This window comes from Oncorhynchus masou, chromosome 11 (assembly GCF_036934945.1).
Source record: "Oncorhynchus masou masou isolate Uvic2021 chromosome 11, UVic_Omas_1.1, whole genome shotgun sequence".
NCBI classification, from domain to species: Eukaryota; Metazoa; Chordata; class Actinopteri; order Salmoniformes; family Salmonidae; genus Oncorhynchus; species Oncorhynchus masou.
Genome location: NC_088222.1, coordinates 32,129,391 through 32,137,269, shown reverse-complemented (window position 1 = coordinate 32,137,269; position 7,879 = coordinate 32,129,391).

The following is a 7,879-nucleotide window of genomic DNA, read 5'->3' as shown; positions in this document are numbered from 1 at the left end:
AGGGGAGGTTTTATACTACGTGAGTAAATCTTACATGTCATCACGTTTCCATTAAACCAATAGGAATGCCGTCGGCACTATCTCAAATCACCACTCAGAGCTAAAACATGCATCATAGTCGTACGTAAAGGCAGCATTATCAAGTTATTGTCACCTCAGCTGATTATTAGATAAAATAAACCAATACCACTTCTGTTGCCACAGCACAGTGTAGACGACACATCAAAGCTACCCAGATGTTTTCATGAAATGCAAAGCAGCTAATGTCATCCAATGTTAATGGCACTGCAAGTTGTATAGGAAATGTGTTATTATGTGGGAAGACAGCTTTGCCCTGACCAACATAGCTGCAGGAAGTAGGGGTTCTGAGAGTGCTGCAGTTCAGTTGAAAAATCACAATTAAAAGGGTATTAATACCAGTCAAGTTTTTTTTTTTTTTACTATTTTCTACATTGTAGAATAATAGTGAAGACATCAAAACTATGAAATAACACATATGGAATCATTTAGTAACCAAAAAAGTGTTAAATCAAAATATATTTTTGATTAGAGATTCTTCAAATAGACGCCCTTTGCCTTCATGACATCTTTACACTCTCTTAGCATTCTCTCAACCAGCTTCATGAGGCAGTCACCTGGAATGCATTTCAATTAACAAATGTGTCTTCTTAAAAGTTCATTTGTGGAATTTCTTTCCTTCTTAATGCGTTTGAGCCAATCAGTTGTGTTGTGACAAGGTACGGGGTTATACAGAAGATAGCCCTATTTGGTAAAAGACCAAGTCCATATTATGGCAAGAACAGCTCAAATAAGCAAAGAGAAATGACAGTCCATCATTACTTTAAGACATGAAGGTCAGTCAATACGGAAAAAATGTCAAGAACTTTGAAAGTTTCTTCAAGTGCAGTCGAAAAATCCATCAAGCGCAATGATGAAACTGGCTCCCATGAGGACCGCCACAGGAATGGAAGACCCAGAGTTACCTTTGCTGCAGAGGATAAGTCCATTAGAATTACCAAAAGCAGCCAACAAGTGCTCCGCATATGTGGGAACTCCTTCAAGACTATTGGAAAAGCATTCCAGGCGAAGCTGGTTGAGAGAATGCCAAGACTGTGCAAAGCTGTCATTAAGGCAAAGGGTGGCTATTTGAAGAATCTCAAATATAAAATATATTTTGATATATTTAACACTTCTTGGGTTACTACATGATTCCATATGTGATATTTCATAGTTTTGATGTCTTCACTATTATTCTACAATGTAGAAAATAGTACAAATAAAGAAAAACCCTGGAATGAACAGATGTGTCTAAACTTTTGACTGGTACTATATTCAACAAACTTCTGGCTGTCTTTTTGAGTGGGTGAATGAAGGTTGATCAAAGTCTCATCCATTATAATTTCTACACATTAAAAAAATGTTTTATCTGTTTTTACACATTAAAATTATGGGCCAATACCTACATCTAATATTTTATTTGCAACATCGACCAATACCGATATATACAGTGCGGAAAGTATTCAGACCCCTTCACTTTTTCCACATTTTGTTACATTGCAGCCTTATTCTAAAATGGATTAAATTGTTTTTCCCCCTTCATCAATCTACATGCAATACCCTTTAATAACAAAGCAAAAACAGGGTTTTAGGCATTTTTGCAAATGTATAAGAAAACGGAAATATTTCATTTACATAAGTATTCTTAACATTTACTCATTACTTCCTTGAAGCATCATTGTCAGCGATTACAGCCTTGAGTCTTCTTGGGTATGACGCCACAAGCTTGGCACACCTGTATTTGGGGAGTTTCTCCCATTGCCTCGAAGCCACTCCTGCACTGTCTTGGCTGTGTCCTTAGAGTCGTTGTCCTGTTGGAAGGTGAATCTTCACCCCCAATCTGAGGTCCTGAGCATTCTGGAGCAGGTTTTCCTCAAGGATCTCTCTGTACATTGTTCTATTAATCTTTCCCTCGATCCTGACTAGTATCCCAGTCCCTGCCACTGAAAAACATCCCCACAGCATGATACTGCCACCACCATGCTTCACCATAAGGATGGTATTGGCCACGTGATAAGTGTTTCCTGGTTTCCTGCAGACGTGACGCTTAGCATTCAGGCCAAAGAGTTCAATCTTGGTTTCATCAGACCAGATAATCTTGTTTCTCATGGTCAGAGAGCCCTTTAGAGACCTTTAATGCTGAATAAATGTTTTGGTCTGTGCCTCTGCACAATGCCTCTTTCGGGGTAGCAGGTAGCCTAGTGATTAGAACGTTGGACCGGTAACCGAAAGGTTGCTGGATCGAATCCCTGAACTGACAAGGTAAAAATCTGTAGTTCTGCCCCTGAACAAGGTAGGCTGTCACTGTAAATAAGAATTATTTCTTAACTGACTTGCCTTGTATTTTTATTTTTTTAAAGACACAATCCTGTCTCAGAGCTCTACAATAGCTTCGACCTCATGGCTTTTACTCTGACGTACTGTCAACTGGGGACCTTACATAGACAGGCGTGTGCCTTTCCAAATCATGTCCAATCAATTGAGTTCACAGGTGGACTCCAATCAAGTTGTAGAAACATCTCAAGAATGGTCAGTGGAAAAAAGATGCACCTGAGCTCGAGTCTCATAGCAAAGGGTCAGAATGCTTGTGTAAATAAGGTATTCTTGTTTTAATTTTTTTTGCAAAAATGTCTAAAACCTGTTTTTGCTTTTTAGAATGAGAATAAGGCTGTAACATTACAAAATGTGGAAAAGGTGAAGGAGTCTGAATACCTTCCAAATGCACTGTATATTTTTTAACCATTCTAGCACAGTTAAAAACAGCAAGTTTCTATGTCCATAAGTGTCACAACTTCCGCCGAAGTCGGTCCCTCTCCTTATTCGGGCGGCGTTTGGCAGTCGACGTCACCGGTCTTCTAGCCATCGCTGCTCCGACTTTCATTTTCCATTTGTTTTGTCTTGTTTTCTCACACGTTTGGTTCACATTCCCTCATCAGACTAAATGTATATTACCCTCTGTTTCCCCCATGTCTATGTGTGAAATTGTTCTTTGTGTAGGGTGTTACACTACAGGCTGGCTTGTGCTAGGTTTGTTTCAAACCTAGGTTTGTTTGTTAAGTTTAATCCGGTTCATGTTACCATGGTTGTGCTTTGTGCTGCCTCGCCTGTGCCTTTGGGCCAAGGTGTATATTAAAGTTCTGTAATCACCCATCTCTGCTCTCCTGCGCCTGACTTCCCGGCAACCAGTCATTCACTCCGTTACAGAATTCCACACCCATCAATGGAGTCAGCAGGAGAGGGTGCCCCCGTTGTGGGGGTAGACGAGCGCGTCTGGGAGCATGCGGCGATGCTTTACCATCTCGGCACTGTCATGGACCGTGTCGTCCAGACTATGGACTGCTGGGAGAGACAGGGAGTCTCTCCAGCACCTTCACCAGCACAACAGGGCTCTCCACTACTCGCCTCCTCTGCACCCGGTCCCAGTGGAATTCGTCTCGCCCTTCCCAGGGAGTTTGATGGGATGGCGGGAAGTTGCCAGGGGTTCCTGCTGCAGCTGGACCTGTATCTGGGGACCGTCCACCCGGCTCCTTCGGGACGTGAGAGGGTGTCCGCCCTCATCTCGTGCCTCTTGGTGGAAAGCCCTGGAATGTGCCAAAGCCGTGTGGGTAGAAGGAGATGCGGCGCTTAACCACTTTGAGGAGTTCACCCGCCGTTTCCGGGCAGTCTTTGACAACCCGCCCGAGGGTAGGGTGGCAGGTAAACGTCTCTTCCACCTGAGGCAGGGGATGAGGAGCACCCAGGAGCTTGCCCTTCATCTGTGGCCACAGAGATCACACTGCTGGTCGGTGTTGGGATGGTTCCTCTGGGGGTCAAGGCAGCAGGCCGAGCTCTCTGGTGTCATCCCAGGTGAGCTTGCACCATTCTCACCCAGAGCCCTCTGTTGCCCATCTGTTTTTGCAAATCGGCAGAGCATTTGCCCATTGTTTTCCCCGCATACCCAGCATAAGGCGCTCGTCGATTCATGCGCGGCAGGAAATTTTATCGACAGAGCATTCACCAATGGATCTCCATTGTTCCAGTGGTTAGGCCCTTTCCAGTTCACGCGTTGGACAGTAGACCATTAGGGTCCAGCTTTATCAGGGAGGCCACCACTCCTTTGGTCATGGTGACGCAGGGGGGTCACAGGGAGAGAATCAGTCTATTCCTCATTGACTCTCCTGCATTTCCCATGGTGCTAGGCCTTCCCTGGATAGATGGTCATGACCCCACTGTTTCATGGCAATGGAGGGCTCTCACGGCGTGGTCGCGAGAGTGCTCAGGGAGGTGTTTGGGGGTTTCCATTGCTGCTACTACGGTGGAAAATCCAGACCAGGTCTCCACTGTGCGCATTCCCCATGAATATTCCAATTTGGCTCTCGCCTTCTCTAAGAAGAAGGCGACTCAATACCAGTCCATCGTTGGGGGGATTGTGCGATACACCTTCAGGTAGATGCGGCACTTCCCAGGAGTCACGTGTATCCCCTGTCAAATCAAATCAAATCAAATGTATTTATATAGCCCTTCGTACATCAGCTGATATCTCAAAGTGCTGTACAGAAATCCAGCCTAAAACCCCAAACAGCAAGCAATGCAGGTGTAGAAGCACAGTGGCTAGGAAAAACTCCCTAGAAAGGCCAAAACCTAGGAAGAAACCTAGAGAGGAACCAGGCTATGTGGGGTGGCCAGTCCTCTTCTGGCTGTGCCGGGTGGAGATTATAACAGAACATGGCCAAGATGTTCAAATGTTCATAAATGACCAGCATGGTCGAATAGTAATAAGGCAGAACAGTTTAAACTGGAGCAGCAGCACGGCCAGGTGGACTGGGGACAGCAAGGAGTCATCATGTCAGGTAGTCCTGGGGCATGGTCCTAGGGCTCCGGTCCTCCGAGAGAGAGAAAGAAAGAGAGAAAGAGAGAATTAGAGAGAGCACATGTGGGGTGGCCAGTCCTCTTCTGGCTGTGCCGGGTGGAGACGGCGGCTAAGGAGACATATGTCTCCGAATCTCTGTGTCAGGGGTACATTCGGTCCTCCACTTCACCCGCCTCCTTGAGTTTATTTTTTGTGAAGAAGGAGGGAGGTCTGTGCCCGTGTATTGACTATCGAGGCCTAAAGCCTCTTAGAGCTACCCCCTACTTTTTTCAATTTCCGCCTTGAGACAGGCGGAAGACATACCCAAATCTAACAGCCTGTAGCTCAGGCACTTGTCCCAAGTGGTACCATTTGAAAGAAAACACTCTGAAGTTTGTGTAAATGTGAATTGAATGTAGGAGAATATAACACAATAGATCTGGTTTAGATAATACAATGAAAACAAACATACGTTTTTTTTTATTGTTGTATCATCATCTTTAAAATGAACAAGATAAAACAAACATTCAGATAGGAAGATGGGGACAATTTAAGTGAAAAACATAAGAGGGCAACAGTACTTGTGCAAAGAATGATAACTTCCAAAATGAGTTTGCTACATGACATTTATCATGAAGTCACCCAGGTGTCCCACATAATAGCCCAAATGTACCCAAGTGGCCAAATTGGTGAAGGTATACATTTTGAAACAAATAACTGTATACAAAAAAACAAAATGGTATTCTAACACCCCCCCCCCAAACAAAAAAAAAACATTTGAGAAAAAAATATGGGGGAAAAAATTAAGAAAAAATTATATACATTTACAAAATAACATGGGTAACGATTTACACACTTTCAATATTTGGAAGACTCTCAGTCCTCTATCAAATCAAATGTATTTATATAGCCCTTCGTACTTCAGCTAATATCTCAAAGTGCTGTACAGAAACCCAGCCTAAAACACCAAACAGCAAGCAATGCAGGTGTAGAAGCACGATGGCTAGGAAAAACTCCCTAGAAAGGCCAAAACCTAGGAAGAAACCTAGAGAGGAACCAGGCTATGAGGGGTGGCCAGTCCTCTTCTGGCTGTGCCAGGTAGAGATTATAACAGAACATGGCCGAGATTTTCAAACGTTCATAGATGACCAGCAGGGTCAAATAATAATAATCACAGTAGTTGTAGAGGATGCAACAGGACAGCACCTCAAGAGTAAATATGAACAGTTTAAGGTTCCATAGCCGCAGGCAGAACAGTTGAAACTGGAACAGCAGTAAGGCCAGGTGGACTGGGGACCGCAAGGAGTCATCGTGCCAGGTAGTCCTGAGGCATGGTCCTAGGGCTCAGGTTCTCCGAGAGAGAGAAAGAGAGAATTAGAGAGAGCATACTTAAATTCACACAGGACACCGGATAAGACAGAAGAAGTACTCCAGATATAACAAACTGACCCTAGTCCCCTGACACAAACTACTGCAGCATAAATACTGGAGGCTGAGACAGGAGGGGTCAGGAGACACTGTGGCCCCATCCGATGAGACCCCCGGACAGGGCCAAACAGAAAGGATATAACCCCATCCACTTTGCCAAAGCTCTACACAATATTGTGCTGCTGATGCCAGGTTCCATAGCAGTCTCTTTCTGCTGTAAAGCAGAGGATCACCAAGCATGTGGCGCAGGTGATGGGGGACTTAATTTTGCAAAGAACACAGCGACGCCTCCATGCTGTGCCCTTTTGGCCCTGAGGCACATCCATGCCTGCAGAAATAAATTTGGGCAGATGAACACCACTTGTGGCAGGAGCTGGATGAACCAGCTTCAGTGGGGGATGGAAACCTTGGCCCTGGGGGCTGCCATTCGGAGTCAGTGTCACTGTGAAAAAAAATGTTCAGTTAGAATAGTTTCACATATGAGCCCTGTATCAACAGGTATAATAAACAGATATATATATAGAGTACAGGGAACATAAGGTTGAATATATTATTATGACCTGCTAGATCTATTGTCTCTTTTATATTATGACATTTCAGCTAGATCTACTGTCTCTATTATATTATGACAGACCAGCTAGATCTACTGTCTTTATTATATTACAACAGACCAGCTGTATCTACTGTCTCCATTTCACTTTGGATATTGTTGTGGGCCTGCCCTCCCCTCAACAGCCTCAAATAGGCTATTTCATGTGGGTTGGAGTGGGGCGGCAGACACACGCATCTCACATTTCATGACATTACATGTTTATATATTGCTTCTAAAAAATAAAAATAAATCACAAATAATATTTTATATTATTAATTTCAAACCTCTCCCGTTCAAAAAATATTCCTCCACAATCGCTAAATGAATCGTCCTACAACAATCTCTGTCTCACTTTCCCAATCAATTTATTCTTAAATGGTGTGTACATCTGTATATCTAGACTTAGATTTAGCTTTCCATGACTTAGTCGCCATAATGATTGATATATAAACAGCTGAATATGCGAAACAACGCTGTGCGTAATATGTGTTTCTCCTTCTGGTATGAAACTTTAATAGCGAATTACTCTCTTTACGCCTGAGCTTACTACATGGGTTGGTCTTGCAACACATAAACATGACCTATTGCCGTTTACCTCAGCTCATTGGCTATCTACCCAGCTCGATTTCAAGACGATCAGTGGTCATTGGGTTAAAATACAGTCAATCAACGAAACAGCGAGCAAATCATTGGTGCACAATGATGTCATGACTTGTTGTCTTCAAATCGGTTTCTTTCAGTCAATACATCCCGCGAAATGACCCATCAGGTTTGATTGTGTTACAAACAAACCAGTTGATTGCAGTGAAATCAAACATGACTGGAAAAGTCACGTTCTGTGTGGGTTATTTACCTGGAATGTGTCGTCGAAAATGGAATGAGACGAAATTCACGACACAAGCGGTTCACAAAATCTTTCGTGTTAGGCTATCAAAACGGATTTTATCAAACAAAAGATCATTCATTGTGTAACA